Source organism: Haemaphysalis longicornis, unplaced genomic scaffold (assembly GCF_048455015.1).
Source record: "Haemaphysalis longicornis isolate Haplotype H1 unplaced genomic scaffold, Haemaphysalis longicornis Haplotype H1 scaffold_1, whole genome shotgun sequence".
In the NCBI taxonomy this organism is placed as follows: Eukaryota; Metazoa; Arthropoda; class Arachnida; order Ixodida; family Ixodidae; genus Haemaphysalis; species Haemaphysalis longicornis.
This window is the reverse complement of record NW_027526203.1, coordinates 424,130,498-424,146,373: the sequence shown is the minus strand read 5'-3', so window position 1 is coordinate 424,146,373 and position 15,876 is coordinate 424,130,498. Positions and strand designations below refer to the sequence as shown.

Sequence of the window (15,876 nt, the reverse complement as noted above, 5' to 3'; positions counted from 1 at the left end):
CACCGGCGGCCCTCACAATTCTGCAAAGTGTGCGCCAGCTCCCGGAAATACACATTAACTGGACCCCCGGACACGAGTCCTTCGAGGGAAACGAAGCAAAATGGAGAGACGAGCTACTTGGTTCGCAATTTCCATGAGTGAAACTTAAGCGCAAAAATTTATCACAGGGACGAGAAAGGGAACGACACACAGGCGCTTTGTCGTTCCTGTGTGTCGCCTGTGTGTCGTTCCCTTTCTCGTCCCTGTGATAAATTTTTGCGCTTAAGTTTCACTCATGGAAAGAGGGAAACGAGGCGGCGCACGCCGCTGCCCGCGTTTATACACACCGGGCCGTTTTTCAAGAAGGCGAAGTCACGCAGCCCCTTCGCTCTTCCAAGCCCGCTACTCTTACTTCCTACACAGACATCCTGGCCTATTACCGCCACGAACGACGACAGTTCTCGCCACCATATCCCCATTTATCCAGAGCCGAGGGGACTACGTTTCGCCGACTTCAAACAAATTCTTATCCTCACGCGACTCTCCTTCATGCCATGCACCCCACCCTCTACTGCGCTACCTGTAATTTCCGTCCCCAACCTGGCACCCTGTACCACATGGTATGGGAGTGTCAGAAGACCCCATCCCTTGCCCCCAATCCTCACCCAACGTACGAAAAGTGGGCGGGCCAGCTGGTCAGCACCAACCTCTCAGTGTAGCGTAGCCTGGTGGAGAGGGCTACGACAGCCAGCGCGAACCATGGCTTCCCCGTCTATAGAGGAGGCCCCGCACCGGCCGGGCGCCCAATCATCAGCGCCGGAATCTCGTGTAAATAAAATTTATTCACTCACTTACTCACTGCCAAGTAACGTGGGTCGAGACGGGCGATTTCATCGATCGCCTTACATCGGAAGAGGAATTTCTTCTGAACTCTCTCAACATCAATCCCGTGCATGGTTCTCGAATTAAACTGAGCAATTATGTAAAATCTAGCTGCGAAGAAAAATTTGACATCCGTCTCAATGCAGCCATACGGCTAAAAAGGAAAGCTGTACAGCTTTCACAGAAACTTCGCATTTGAGAAAAAAAATTCGTCCTGGTCCAATTTTTCTCCAACTGCGAAGTTTCTGTGAAATCTAGCTTCGAAGGAAAATTTGACATTCACCTCAATGCAGCCATACGGCTACAAAGGAAAGCTGTGCAGCTTTCCTTTGTAGCCGTAAAGCTTTCCTTTGTATCCGTATGGCTGCGTTGAGGTGGATATCAAATTTTCCTTCGCAGAAACTTACTCCACCTTGGGGATTTCCCCTAAATCTGGTCAATTAAAATCTAGCTGTGCGCACATTACCGACATAGCTATTAACAATATAGGTGTCAAGAAGTGAACTGCCCGCTCGGTTTTCAATGCTGTAAGTTTTAGCTCGCGGTTTCAAATTAAGCGAAGCACTTATTTATTTTTTTCGTGAATACAAAAAATACACACAAAAATCTAGCTTACACGTACCTCTAGATTCGTTAAGGGACCGTTTTTTCCTCGAATGCGCCTGGCCTACCGCAGTTACACAGTGGTTAAGGAGTCGTGCAGTTGCGCACGATGTCGTCGGTTCGGTCACTTGCAGTTATACGCCTCGAGCGCGGCCTGTAGGGGCGCCACTGAAATCTCCCTAGCGGCCCGTTTCCAAAGCAGGCGCGGGAGTCCCCGGCCCGCTCCCGCCTGTCGCCGTTGCTTTTGGGGCTCGTTCAATACAGCGATTTACCGTTTGTCCGCGTTCGAAATACCGAATAACGTGGAGCAGGCACTCTGTTTGCAAGCGTGGTATGTTCACGAGAGTATAAACGTTTATGACGCGATCTTAGTGAGATCTATATGAGCGCCGGGCGTGCGTCCCAGGCCGGCGACCTGAAGCCAGCATTTGCATGCAGCTGATTGTAATTCCGCTGCCCTGTAATTTAGTGACAGTGTCTCCGTAAGCAGTGTTTCCTCCGATGGTCATGTTGCGGCCATAAACACTATGATGTAAATCGACTTCGCGCACTTACAAAATCCAGCGGAGCACTCATGTTACGCACGCAGCACGCAAGTTACGCAAGTTACGCCTGCCGCAAGTTACGCCTGCCAATATCGCATATCAGATATTGATCAGTACCATGACAAGCCAATACGGCATAAATTTCACAAACATCGTACCAAAGAAGTACGATGTATAATGCAAAATTACACTCCGGAGTCAGCACACGATGACAAATTTAATGCTGGGTCGTCTTATCCCGAGGTGAGCGCTCGCAAAGATTCACGTGTTACATTTATCCTCCACGAGAAGCGCGAAGATGGGCTTATAGAGTAATCCGCGTCCGTGACCAAACTCTTCTTCGAAACATCGTGATATGAGTCATGACACAGGGAGACTGCAGAATCTAGCATAAACCGAAATCAGAGACCCTTATCAGATACGACACTCTTCCAACGAGCCCGTGTGTACGAGATTTCGGCGCACGTTAAGGATCTCCAGGTGTTCAAAATTAATCCGGAGCCCTCCACTACGGCGTGCCTCATCGTCTCCGTTGCGTCGGCGCGTTAAACCCTGCAATCAATCAATCAACTCTTCCAACGACACCTCGTATCGCTTGTGAACTGCCTAGCCTGTATTCTTCAAAAAATGAGTCCGCCGAGTGATCAGCCGTTTTTCAAGGCGAAAAACAAAAGAAAAGTGAACACGCAGCTTGTGTGTGTGATTACTAAAACGTTCATTAGTTGATTTCGCTCCGCATTAAGAAACAACGATAGTTGAGCGTCCTCCTCCTCATCTCCCCCCCCCATATCTTGCGAAATACCAGTGCCTTTCGCATTTAGTTGGTCTGGTGAATAGTATACCTTGCTCAAACAAACGTCTTTAGCATTTCAGAAGCTGCACTCGGTTTTTTTTTCATTCCCGTACGACTATTCTATTTATTCCTTACTTGCAGACCATTCATTTTCCCGTGGTTTCATTAACATATACCTTGGTTCTTATTATAAGGCATGAGTGGGCACATATCTGACAATGCACAGCCTTTGAGTGTACTTAACATTTTCGCGTGGCTTATATTCCCATAAAAGGCACAAGTTTTTGTCAGCTATTGGGTTATCACGTCCCCGAAACATATTTTTCTACGACGTACATATTCGAAGCAAAGCCGCATTTGTTGTCTGCGCTGCAAAACGAACCAACCTCTTACAGTGAGAATATCAGGTCTAAACGAGGCGACAATAAATAGAATTCACTTGTGCTGACGGGTTCGAAGGTGACAGCGGTGATATGCTGCTGCCATCGCCGACGCAGCGGCCAAGAAGCGCGCAGAAACGCCTCCCCGGGTAGCTCTTGTTGGAGCTGGAGCGCTCTTCCAAGACGCAGCTGTTTTTTTTTTTTTAAGTGCCCTAAACGTTCAGTTAGCTTACAGACGTCACCAAAACAAGTTGTTTAGAGCGCAGAAAGGCAAAGGGAATCGAAAGGAACCAAAACACTGCATGACCACCTATCAGCCACGCAGCGCTAATCCCGCAAACGCCGCGGAGAAGCGGCGGCAGGCGGCGCAGCGATCGCGAATCTCGAGGCGTATAGGCTGTATTTTTGATGTAAGCAAAATAGGGAATCGTAAATGCTTGTGGTGTAATTACTGCATAGGCCCCCCCTATAGCGCACCTCGGCGTTCGATTAAATGCCCGTAAACCCTAGTAGTAGTTTATCTCCGCCAGCGTGTCATGCCGCAGTGATCTATATCCCAGTCGGCTGCTCGTGAGCCATGATTGCCGTTCATTTCATCAAACGCGGTTTCATTGAAAAGGGCACGTTTCATCGGACGCTCGACGGCCATTTAATTGAATGCCTTTTAATGATTATTTTTCATATTTGTGTCGTACAGTGAAACGCTATACCTTGCATTTCAAACAAATAATCGTAATATTGGGAAATGAAACGCAGCTCACGCTGAACAAAAAATTGGAGCACCATTGAGGAACCATTCACATTTTATGCCCGTGTGCCAGTTGGCATCTACTCCGCGGTCAAGAAAACAGAAGCCACTTCGAGTTGCCAAATTCACTGCGTTCGCAACAGCCATCCGCTAAATTCAAGTTCAATCACAACCACTGCTTATTATTATTTTTTTTATTTTTATTCATCAGTGACAGCTGTAGCAGAGACAACTGACGTGTACGACTGACTGCACGGTTGTCGATGCAAGTTATGCGGGCTATCATAAAGTCCAGGAGGCGGGAAATTAATTCCTCAGTCTTTGCCTATTTTCTCAACTGTAAACAGCAATGGCAAAAGGGCTAACAGAAACCTTTGCAACATATAAGAGCTGGACGGTCGCCCGGCACCAAGAAGAAAAAAGTGCCCAGACGGGCACATGTCATGCACCCCAGCCGGGGAATATTGGCCAAGAATGGACACCACGTGCATGGAATGTAGGTTTTTTGCTAGCTTGCTTGGTTCATGCAGAAAACCGCGCATGGCACGCGTGTACAGCGTGGGGTCGGCTTCCAGTGCGCTGCAGCAGCGCGGTTCTCCATGGTGAAATGCAGGGACGCCGCTCTTTTCTCGTTTTGAGCATGGCGTTCGGGTGTGTGTGCGTGTGTGTGTCTGCAGCAACTCTTGGCCGAGTTCTCGGCGGCGAACACGTTGACAAGCTATAGGGTAGTGTCAGCCACATTACGAAGTATACGTGCCTGACGCAAACCGGCGCCCGCCTCGTGTCGTCACCGCCGCTGGCGCTGCAATTTAATATGGCGCTAACTCGTAATCTGAAGGCAATCGTAGTTCAGTATCTCCTAACCGTGAAGTCACGAACGCGACGGCACCCCGACACATTTCTCCCGCACTGCGCGGACGTTACACAGCTCTCTTTCTCGATTTCGCGCAAGCGCGCAAATTCCGCGACTCATTCGATTTTTTTTTTCTTTTTTTGGTAGCGCGCGAGCTCCTCAGTTTGCGCCGCGGTGCATCTTTTGTTCGTATATGCTTCGCCCACCCACGTCTGCCAGATTACCAAATTCCCTGGAATATTCCTATGGGGTCCTTCGTCTCGAACCGAAATCCGATGTACCTTGATTTTCGCTCCCCCTCCCCCTTCCCGTCCTCCATGGACACCTCATAAAGATATGGTGAAGCGGTGTTTCTGGCCGATAATTTGCCACGAACAAAAATATTTACGGCCACAAAATGGGACTCTAGCCTGAATAGAAATTCTCTCTGACAAGGAAAGATGAATTTATTCTATAAAGACTAGGAGCAATCCTTGACCTACATACAAAATGTGCCACAGCCACCTGTTACTGTAAAATCTTGTTTATTTCGCTGGCGGCATAAGAACCCTTCCCGGGCGCAAGTCTGGCTTGTGAATGCTTGAAGGAACTTGCCAAATCAAAACTACAGGCCTCGCAGTAAATTAGCAGCAGCTTTCACGCCAGCTAACCGCACGTGCCCCCCTGATGTTATTCTCAGCTACAATTATCAGCATAAAAAGTGGCATGCAGTGCCGTCTTGCCAGTTGTACGCTGTGGACCGCGGCTGAGGGCAACAGGACGCGCCGTAATAGAGTGCTACGGATTAACTTAGTCACCCTTTTGTTCTGTTGGAATATTTAGTTTATACGGCCGTTTCTCTTCGATTGCATCGCCAAAAAAACAGCCGCGACAGTCAACGACTTCATATATTCAGTAGCTTAACGCGTGAGACGCATTTTTCTTCAATGCTTACAGGCCTACATACAACTCGCCCGCATGGATGGCTGCCATTCGAAATACTTGCCTTGGCGCTGTCAGGCTGGTTTTGATAACATTAACTGTGGCAATAGTTTGTATTTCTGCGAGAACAAAAAATTTCGAGGCTCCACCTGTCTTTGTAGCGCGAGGTGTTCTATACGTAACGCGAGGCGTCGGAAAACGAACGCCCCGGTGCGCGCGCGTGTGTGTTCTATTACCTCGAGGTCATCACCAAAGTCGCACGCCGTTCAAAACAGTGTCGCTGAGGCTCTCCTCAAGAAGGTTAAAGGAGGCACGGGAGAAGAACGCCTGAGCCAGCGCAAAGCATGGCAGAACCCGAAGTGGTGCCGTACATCCGCAAAGTCGCCCATCACCTCAAGAAGGTGGCCAACAGGCACGGGATTCCGATTCTGTTTTCGGCGCCGCGTCAGCTGGCCCGACTTTGCGCGCGCTGTTCTTCCAATGGGCGCAAAAAGCAAGGATGCGACAAGAAGCATACTAGGCCATTTGTGGACTGCGCTATAGGCGTCGTATATCAGATTCCACTTAAATGTGGGAAAGTCTATGTTGGTCAGACCGGCCGATGTATACATCGGCCGGTCTGTATACATCAACGACCGAGCACGGGATCATGAATTATCGGTAAAGAATAAAGGAAATGCGCATTTGCCCAAGCATAGCGATGCTTGCAAGTGTGAGCCACTTCTGGGTGGGATTAAGATTCTGGGTAGGAGCAGAGATGCGACAGCACGGGAACTCATGGAAGCTTTTTATATCAAGCAAAAAGGTAATAATTGTATCAGTGATACGTCGGGGGTCCTGTTTAATTCTGACAAATCTTTTTTTCGAGCGCTTCGGCGATTGACACATATGCGTACTTGTGATGCCCTTACTGTGGCGCATGCTGCGCATGCCCCAGTTGTTTCTATATTTACCGGCTCTGGCGGTAATTAAAGTTCAGTCGAAAGTTAGCGCTTGTCCCGCCTTCTTTCTTGTGCACCGCCTTTGGTTTTTTGCGCTAAACATATTTAAGAATGGGGCTGTCCGTTTCCCTCCAGTAGAAGCCCACGTATTGACAACAGACGAGAATTGCACAATATTTACAACTTCGCTGTGAACTGTGTAATTCGGAAAAGCAAATAAAACTCGGCGTAATGTTAGGGCCATTTTAGTGGCTAATTGTCATGTAATTTTTTTCGAGTTAGTTTTAGTAAAACAAGAGTTAGAGACCAACTTCTGTTGTGATACTCCCTCCGAAGATAGACGTGCTTCACTGTACAACCCTTAATGTGGGAAAGCCATCTTATAAAAACCATGCTGATATTGATTCCTTTGAGGTTAGTTTCACCTCTAAGCACAAATGCATCACTAGAAAGACGTCGTTTAGGGGAAATATAAGCAGTCATATTACAATATGAAGGCCCTAGGACTTCTTTTTATGAGTTTTTTTCATACGCTGAAGGTGTGGCGCAAAGTTTTACGATCCCGGGGATTGAGTGGGCGCCGCAACGTGGCGTTACGCTCGCGTGCGATTCTTGTCTACATCGCTATGTTGCCGGAGACGATATGGCGGATCCTAGCCATCGAGAGCTTCCCTGTAAAAAATCATGCACTCTAACGACGACGATGGTTGAACGCGAAGCTTTATTGAGGGGGATTCCTTGGTTGTCCTCTGTGTTTGGACTTCGACTCGCAGACGGTTTGGACTTTGACTAGTTGAGCTTTGACTCGCACGCAATTTAGACTTTTGTTCGCAGCGGCTTTGACTTTGACCCTTCAACATTTGATTTCGCAAGAAAGCTTCGCGTTCAATTATCGTCGTCGTTAGACGGAGGGGTGCACGATTTTTCTGTGTAATTTTGCACGTCCACGCACCCCTCTCTAAATCCAAACAGCTTCTACCGTGTCGATTGGCGCTATCGGATAGACAGCAGTTTAATAACGCGATGGACCCGGGTTTGATTCAGACCACGGGAAGCGGTTTTTTTTTCTTGAAGGCGCTTGATATGACTATGATCATCACCATCGTAAGAAAAGGTTGGCTTTTCTGCAGTGAGTTTCGCGGCGCGCACGTACGCCATCAGCAAGACATAGAAAGCTTCGCTTTACAAATCAAAGCCCCTTTCTTAAGATAAGCGTGGTTAAAACGCGAAGCTTTCTTCCATGCAACCCGAGTGAAAGTCAAAGTTCAAAATCCTCTTGTCTGAGTTTTCTAAAGTTTTTTTTTTTTTTTTCGAAAATTTCCATGCATTAAAAAAAAGTCGGAACGGCGCAATCGTATAGACGTCGGCTTCATAACGCGGGGCGCCCAGGTTCTATTCCGACCACGGGAAACCTTTCTTTTTTTCTTTTTAAGCGCTTGATGCGCCTTTGCGGAGAAACCCACCATCATCATCATCGTGTGCCCTCCCATAGTCTAAAGTTGGCTCTCATGCACTGCGTTTTCGCGTACGGTCGCCATTAGTGAGGCAAAGAAAGCTTCACTTTAAAAGCTCGATTTTTCCAGTCGCAGTTTTGAGAACAACACCACCTCACCAACTCCCCTTCGTCGAAGTCAAAGAAAATTATAATACTCGAAAATGAGTGATGATAAATACTTTCCCGCACGCCAGTCTTGGGGTCCAACTTGAAAGTATCAGAACGAGGTGGCTCAAGCGGGTAACCGAAGCGCTTGTTGTATGAGCTTTTTGCATCTAATAATTGTTTTAGAAAAGCATTGTTTTGCCTGACGACGGGCTGAACATGTTTATGTGCCATGTAAGAGAAGGACAAAAGAAACACTTATGGCTATCATAGCTGCTAAGCCACAGGCAAGAGCAAAAACGAACGTGGGATGCCCTCTGCGAAAAGCTGAGCCCCCTGGTAGCAGTCGTCCGAGACGCACGCCACGCTGCGCGTTAGTGGCATCTCGAAAACGCCAATTGTTTAAACGCCCCCTGACGGCCCCCAGCCGCGCTTCGATCTCGTTCGCGCTAAGATTTATTGCCTCCCACGGGGACGGGGGGTTGGGGGCTGGAAACTATCTGAAGAGGAAGCGGCAGCGAGACCGGAGCGCGTTGCATAGGGCGTGGAAGACGAGGCCGTCAGCGGTGAATAAGAGCGGATGAAGAGAAAGACAACGCCACTGTCGGATAAAAGCCCCGCCGGAGCGCTGCCCTTGCTTCCCCTGTGCTTGTCGCCTGGTCATTGGCCACCTCGCACCACCGTCGGCGACGATTGTTTGATCTTGGCAAGCCGAACGGCGGAAGCGGCTCGTGCCGGGTCGGAAGCTGACTCCAGTCAAATACCTCGCTATCTGGTGGGTGTTTGCAGAGCTCCGACAGGAAAGGGGGTCGCGGAGCCTCGTGAAATGTAGCCGCCTAAAGAAAGGTGGCGTGGGGAATGCGGCTCCCGTTATCTTCGACGGGCGCCCCAAGTCAGCCGAGTCGAAGGCGCTGCGGCGGCCGAAGGGGCCTTACGAGGGCGCCGCATCCCGGGAAATAAAAGCGCTGATCTTATCAATCCGCTCTCGGTGTATCGCCACCTCGTTTGCTATTCATCGGCGGCTCCCTGGCTGCTTCGACCAGAGTAGCGACACCTAACAACACCCCGACGACATCGACCCTCGTGGATCTTGTCGGACCCTTCGTTTGCGCTATTTCTGCTTCGAATTAAACTTGCCTAGGGCCACCCGAGCGCAAATGTCGGTTAACGCCCTGCCGGTGAACGGATTTCCGCTAAACACCATGCCTTTATCGCACTTTTCGAACACAGAACGACCCGGAAAAACGTTAAATGGCTGGTACAGTGCATTCAGATCATGGTGGTTATAGCAGACGCTTCACGGTAAATACTCAATTTGCACGGACAGTTGACAGCCTGGAACCTCCTGGTCTATAGTCCGAAATAACACATTCCTAAAAAGGCGAAAAAAAAAAAGAATGATGGGAACGGATGCACGGCACTAGCATAATGAAAGCAATTAACAAAAAAAATTGACGCAGCTAGCACAAGTGGTGCAAGGCTGGAGAAAGAGCAAAGCTGGCTGCCCCCTCTTTTTTGGAAGCTCCTCACGTGGCGCAAGCCCACGCGCAAGCCTGGACGACGCCGCTGTACACGAGCCTTTATACCGTGTGTTGCGCAGTAACGTCACGGCTTGACGGGCGCCGGTGAGGCTCAGCGGAGCCATGCCTAGGCTAGCGAAACGAGCGCGAAGGTATGCACAGCTGAGCCAGGGGTTGCTAGGCTACGTGCGAGGTGACGTCATAGCTCAGAGAGGTTTTTTGGTGCGACGGACAGATAACACTCGGCTTAAACATCTCTGTTGTTAAAAAGCTCTCCGATGTCAGAGACACGCAAGAAAAGGGGAAGGATGTTTTTCTGCGGTCAGCTCCTTCCCTAACGTTATCTTAACGAGTGGAGCTAAGCCTACCATCAGTGTTTCCTCCTCTTTTTCTGAACCAATGAAATTATAAAAACTTTTCACCGATCCTCCCTTCCTCTCTTAGCTCTTCCCAAAGCCCAGTATAGATCGGAATCTATAGAACGCACCATCGGAATCCCATGTAGTGTTAAGCAAAGGCGGCAACCAAAAAGACCCCGAAAGCCCCACAGCAAGTTCACACTCCCGCACTGCAGGCTTGTCTATTGTTCTAACTGACAAAGCATCACAGACACTATGGATGCGTTTCTTACATACTGTCGTGTATCTGCTCTGAAAGCTCTGCATCTAGCGACGCGCGGAACAAATTCTGCTACTGACGAGGCCCAGCATACACGATTGCAATTCTAAAATGCTGCCTGCGCTTCCACTACGCAACTCGAGCATAACGCTGGTTGTTAAACATTGCCGCAGCTTCCGATAACTTTCTCCAGTTAAATCTAGAACTTGGCCTGGAAACTCTTCAGTAACTGGACATTCGTGTGCGCTGTGGTGAAGCAGACAAGGGGCAAATTTTAAGAGTAAGAAACTTTTTTATCACAATCATTAAAAAAAAAATCTCAGCAGATGCTTCCTCTCGACTTAAGTTCAATTTAAACCGCAGCCGCCTTCCAGTGCGTCTACCCCATGATGTACACTTCAAAAAGCAATCTTTCTTTAGCGTTTACTTGCTGCACATCAAACCGTCTATCAACGCATCTGCTACAGCATCACGTGTCATCTATTCTGAGAAGTCGTTAACGATGACGAAGGTCTACTCTAAGCAAAATGACTTCTATCTGCGGCACAGCGAAATAGCTCAGTGCGCTAGGAATTCTCAGTCAGTCGAAACAACCGCATTACCGGGGCAGATAAGTGCGTGCAACTATACTGGGCCACCCACTGACGCATACATTCTGGCTACTGATGCGAGAGGTCCCCCGCGCGGAGCTCTCGGAGCGGGCAAGATGCGCACTTCTCCAGCTCTCCTCCGCACCTGCCGTTCGCGCTCAGTAGACGCAGGCGTGTACGTCGTTATCGTCCGGGCGCTCCTTACGGCAATCTTCAAGAATGTGGCTGCGCTGGTCCATTTTCGCGTGGAGCGTAAAATGCTATCCTTACTGTATACCCCAGTGGAAGCTTATCAAAGAAAATCTATGCTTGGTCAGCGCCGTGTTGATGAATATGTGCATTTCTACGTTTGGAGTCACCACATCTCACTAGCGCTGCGCACGAGCAAGTCGGCTTAAGAGCATTTTGATTACGAGCGTATTGAGTGGTGGGAACAAGGCACGTTAGTCCATTAAGGAGAAAAAGCTCATCGACAGCGCACTTGCACCACGCAATTTTGACACTAATGCTAAGCGGTGGCTCTCTGCAGAAGCTCCGATACATTGCACCAAAAGCTGTGCATCGGCTAAACTACACGGACGACTTAGGCGGGTCTGATGCCATAACAACAAGGCTAATTTTCGTCACTCACGTCGAAACTAAGGCCGGTTTCCTCGTGCGGGTTTAGCCTGCGTCTTGACATGAGTTCCAGGTTTGAATATAAGAAAACGTGTCTTGCAAGCCCCGTATCTTAAACGCCCTGCTTAAGCGTAAACTTTACAACTGCCAGCAAAGCCCTCCCCCCATTTCCGCTAGCTGGGCCAGACGTCTTGATACTATCGGCAGATGCCGCGCGATATATTATGATAAAGCTGTGAATTATCTAATATGCAAGCAGTTTGTCTGATGTAAGTAGGGAATTCGCAGCAGTAAAGTCCTCCCAGGTAATCCAAGGACCCACAGATAATCCAAGTTTTACCGCAACTTCCGGGAACCGGGTCAGTAATGAAGAATCATTCTTTCATCCAGCTTTCTTGCCGTATGCTACATTTTAGTTCAAAATAGCTAGGACTAGGTCTTCAATTCTTCGAGGTACTTGGCCTTGGAGCATCCGATAAGAGCAGCGTGCGACCATTGAGCTGCCTCTGCTGGGTGTTCAAGCGGACCGCTGCCAGGAGGCCACGACGGCGCCCAGCAAGCAAGCGGCGTGGCAGGCGGCAGCAGCGCGGCGTGGGAGAGGGCCAAGGCGTGGCTGGTTGCCCGAAACGGTGGCCAGTGCGGCATTCCGGCCTGGACAGGCCGGGCAAGACATGCACGCATAAAGCAAGCACAGCGCTGGGCTGTGTCCGGTTGGCTGCGAACGAAATAATTTTCGCCTCACAGAGATTGACGCGTGGGACAGGTAGACGCAATAAATTACCGCCGTGATGCAGCGTACGTGACCGCGGCCGGCGAACGAGCCCGATGCTCGTATTACACTCGGCCGCGAAGGAGGCGAGAGGGTAGGCGAGCTGGCACCTGGGCGCGCTAATTTGTGCATCCCGGCCACGTCCGGAGCGTCGATGCTCAGGGCGGCGGTGTTTGAATTGCGGCCGACCCCGCTGGCGTCATAATTGGAATATGAGGAGCCTATCGGCCGACAGCGCCGATAAGGACGCGCGCCGGCCCCGGGAACGCCTCTTGCTAGCGCGCACCTCTGGCCAAGCCTCTCTGGAGCCGATCAAACGAAGCCGAGCCGCCGTTGGGAGGCGTCGTCCAGCCAGCCTACTTCGGCTGGCGCGTATACGTGCGCGTTTATACGCGTGCTAGTTTCAAAAGACAGCTCCTCCGCGTTAAGGGACTTTATGGACAGACGAAGAAAGAGCAACAGCTGAGCGGCGCCTCAACGTTGCCCTCTCCGGGAGAGCGAGGGTAATAATTCCTGCACTGCATATCTGCCATCGGCTAATAACCTGTAAGTGAAGACCCAAGAGGTTAAACACGCGACTCTGTACTTCATATGATTGCGCGGTCTCCCGATGACCGGCCTCTCGCCAAAACGCCTCTCGTGTGGCCACAGCGGTCGCGGATACATGTTTGGGCACCCCGCCTTGCCCCTGTCGGCCGAAACAAGATCAATCGAGCCTGGCCGGCAAGGCAGCAGCAATCGAACAACAGGGAGGTAAACAACTAGTGCAGCATCGTGCCTTGTCGAGCGACCTTCCGAGACAGCGCGATAAGCAGCGGCAGAACTGCGGACTGCTCCCTGCCTTCGTCGGGTAGTAACTACATCCATTAAACATGCGTGAGTCACAGACCCCGCCCGTCATTCAGGGCTGCTGAGCCGACGGACAGGCGCGCGACGCAGCGGGGACCTCCGCTTTGAAAGCGCGAGCACGGCTTGTTGATCCAACCTGCATGCGATTGCACACTTTTCGTTCGTTTCTACACGCAGCGCATCGGTGTGCACTGCTATGCGTGCGTACATTTTTGTTTCTCGACGAGGTCACCCGCTCAACCGTCTTCATTGAGTTGGTGTCACGTGTTAAAGAGTCGCTTAAAAGCGCTTGCAGACGGATTTCGCGGAATTCTCTCACAAGTGAAGCGTAACGCGATGCATATGAAACGCAACGCCGGTGGCGAACGTTGGCGCTCTCGTGTGTCCCGAATTTTTTTCTTTACCTTGCTACTTTATAGCCCTGGTCATAGTTTCCGGTGACATTCTGCTTGGTTTGCTTTCGCGTACCTTTTAGCTTAAGCAACGGAACTTGTAAGGCGAAGAAACCAGATTTAAGGCTTTTCATGCGCTGCTTTTTCTGCACCCACGTTGTCATAAAAAAAAAAAGACAGGACTTTCCGCATATCCATAATTTTGTGGCCTACATATGGGTACTTCACAAACAAACCACCTTTTTATTTGCTTTCAGAGTATGGCCTCCCCAATATTAAACGCGAGGAAACCATAATCAACATGCGGAATTGGGGCGTTTTTTTTTCTCTCTCTGTCTCCTTTTGACATTAGGCGCACTTTTTACGCCCACCCACTGCACGGGTGTGGTGGTGCTCGTGAGTTTTCACCGAAAAAACCCTCTAAATGACGCAGTGTGCGTCAGCAACGGTGCATTCCGTGCAGTTAAACCTTCATATGTAGCCGGTACAGTGCACGCATCTGAATGTATTATCCCCGTAAAGAGTCATTTTCATTGCCTTTTAGTTCAGTTCTTCTCGGTAACTATTTTCGGCGTTTACCAAGAAAAGCGTCTGCAAGCAAAGACTCGCACGTTCCCCAGAATTCGTACACTGACAGAAAATGGGGCGTTGGTCGGGTACCAATAATGTGATGCGTTTCTGGGCTTTAGCACATATACCGAAATACAGCCAGTGAGATAAAAAAATGCGTGGCCTGTGATGCAGCCGTCGCTCCCCTTTTACCTCGTTGCTCTGCCACACGTTTTAGCTCTACGTAGACTCGAGTTTAAAGAAGCTGATACGAAGCAGAGTCTGGATCGCAATGACTAGCTTGTAGCAAGTAGAGTCAAGAAGGAAATAGATTAAGCAGTGCATTACGCTAGGGATGTTTACCCTGGTCATCAGTGTAAGTATTGAAGGCTATCTCAATTCGCCTGAGGCTGCGCCGTATACTAGTTGCTCATACATCAATGTATACATATAGTAGGGCAGGGCGTCGATTAATTTTTTAATCCAATTAATCGGCAACAGGCATCAATCGATTAATTGATCTGTTAATTGGTTGGTGTGGTTAAATTTACGGAAGGAATTAAAATAATAAGACCAAAGTTCGAGTTCTATGGCTCTTTTTATGCTATCAGGTCATCAACACGGAGGAGGTGGACACTTGTGGCGTTTAAGCTTAGTAACCAGCCAATAAAACAAGGCATTTTGAAAAGTTCCCCCAAGAGGCAACTGGTTAGTTCTATCCGTGCTGTCAGCGTGTCCTCGTGCAGAAGATGCAGCGAACAATATTACGTAGGTATGGGAATCCTTCCTGAATAGCAGATTCAGCTTTCTCTACCGTTGCTCTAAGAATTCGGGAGTGGACATGCAACTCGAGTTCGGCTAACCAAGCACAGTATAACAAATAGTTCGCAAAATAAATTATCAAAGATTCATAAGTTTTATCTTCGCATATGGTTACGCGTATACGTTTACGGCAAGCTGTAAGGCCTACGGTATGCGAAGAAAATATGCGTCACCCACCGGCTTTCATTCGGCTGTCATTTTTCAGCCCTAGAGAAAGTGCGAATGCTGTTAATTGTGATCTAGTTGTTCTACGTTCGTATGCTTCAACCTGCTTACGTAATCCTAAGGGTACATGGTTGCCAAGCGTGTCTGCTCATTGAATAAAAACCAAACCGCACGAAATGCATGCGAAGCATGTGCGTACCCTGTCAGACCCAAATTCAAATCATGATTTAATGCGACGAAGACCTCGAATATGATACGCCCCGTATTAGATGGCTAGAAAAGCATATGGATTTTTGAAGTGCACCAAATATCGCACACATTGTACTTCGCTTCGGTAATTTCAGAAGTCACATTTTGGGTGTTTAACGCGCGGACGATATATAGCTGGGCGATGAGGCGCGCCGCAGTGGAGGGCTCCACATTAATTTTAACCACCTGGGAATCTTTAACGCGCGCCGAAATTTCGACGCAGGGGCGTTTTTGCTTTTCGCTTCCATCTGAAAGGCGAACACCGCGGCGGGGATCGAACCCGCGTCCTTCACTCTTGAAAAAAAAGTCGTGACATTTACTAACACAACTCTAACCAGCTACTTTCCACAGTATCCACTGGGTAGTTAGTGCATTTACTAAGCGGCCATGCATAACCTAGTAAAAAGCTACGCGTGACAATGTGGATCGGCTGACCGCGGAGCACACGACATAGACACATTCAACACGCACATATCACACTTAGACAACA

General features: G+C 49.3%; 1 protein-coding gene and 1 long non-coding RNA gene across 2 annotated transcripts in view; one reads left to right on the top strand and one right to left on the bottom strand.

Moving 5' to 3' along the window:
* The window catches only part of LOC144155678 (uncharacterized), a 237,218-nt gene that overhangs the window by 171,555 nt on the left and 49,787 nt on the right, over positions 1 to 15,876 (bottom strand). The window lies entirely within an intron of this gene.
* The window catches only part of LOC144155683 (uncharacterized), a 115,307-nt gene continuing 112,107 nt past the window's right edge, over positions 12,677 to 15,876 (top strand). Inside the window, exon 1 of the long non-coding RNA XR_013319607.1 lies at positions 12,677 to 12,906. This is a non-coding gene — a long non-coding RNA (uncharacterized LOC144155683). The remainder of the gene's footprint in view (positions 12,907 to 15,876) is intronic.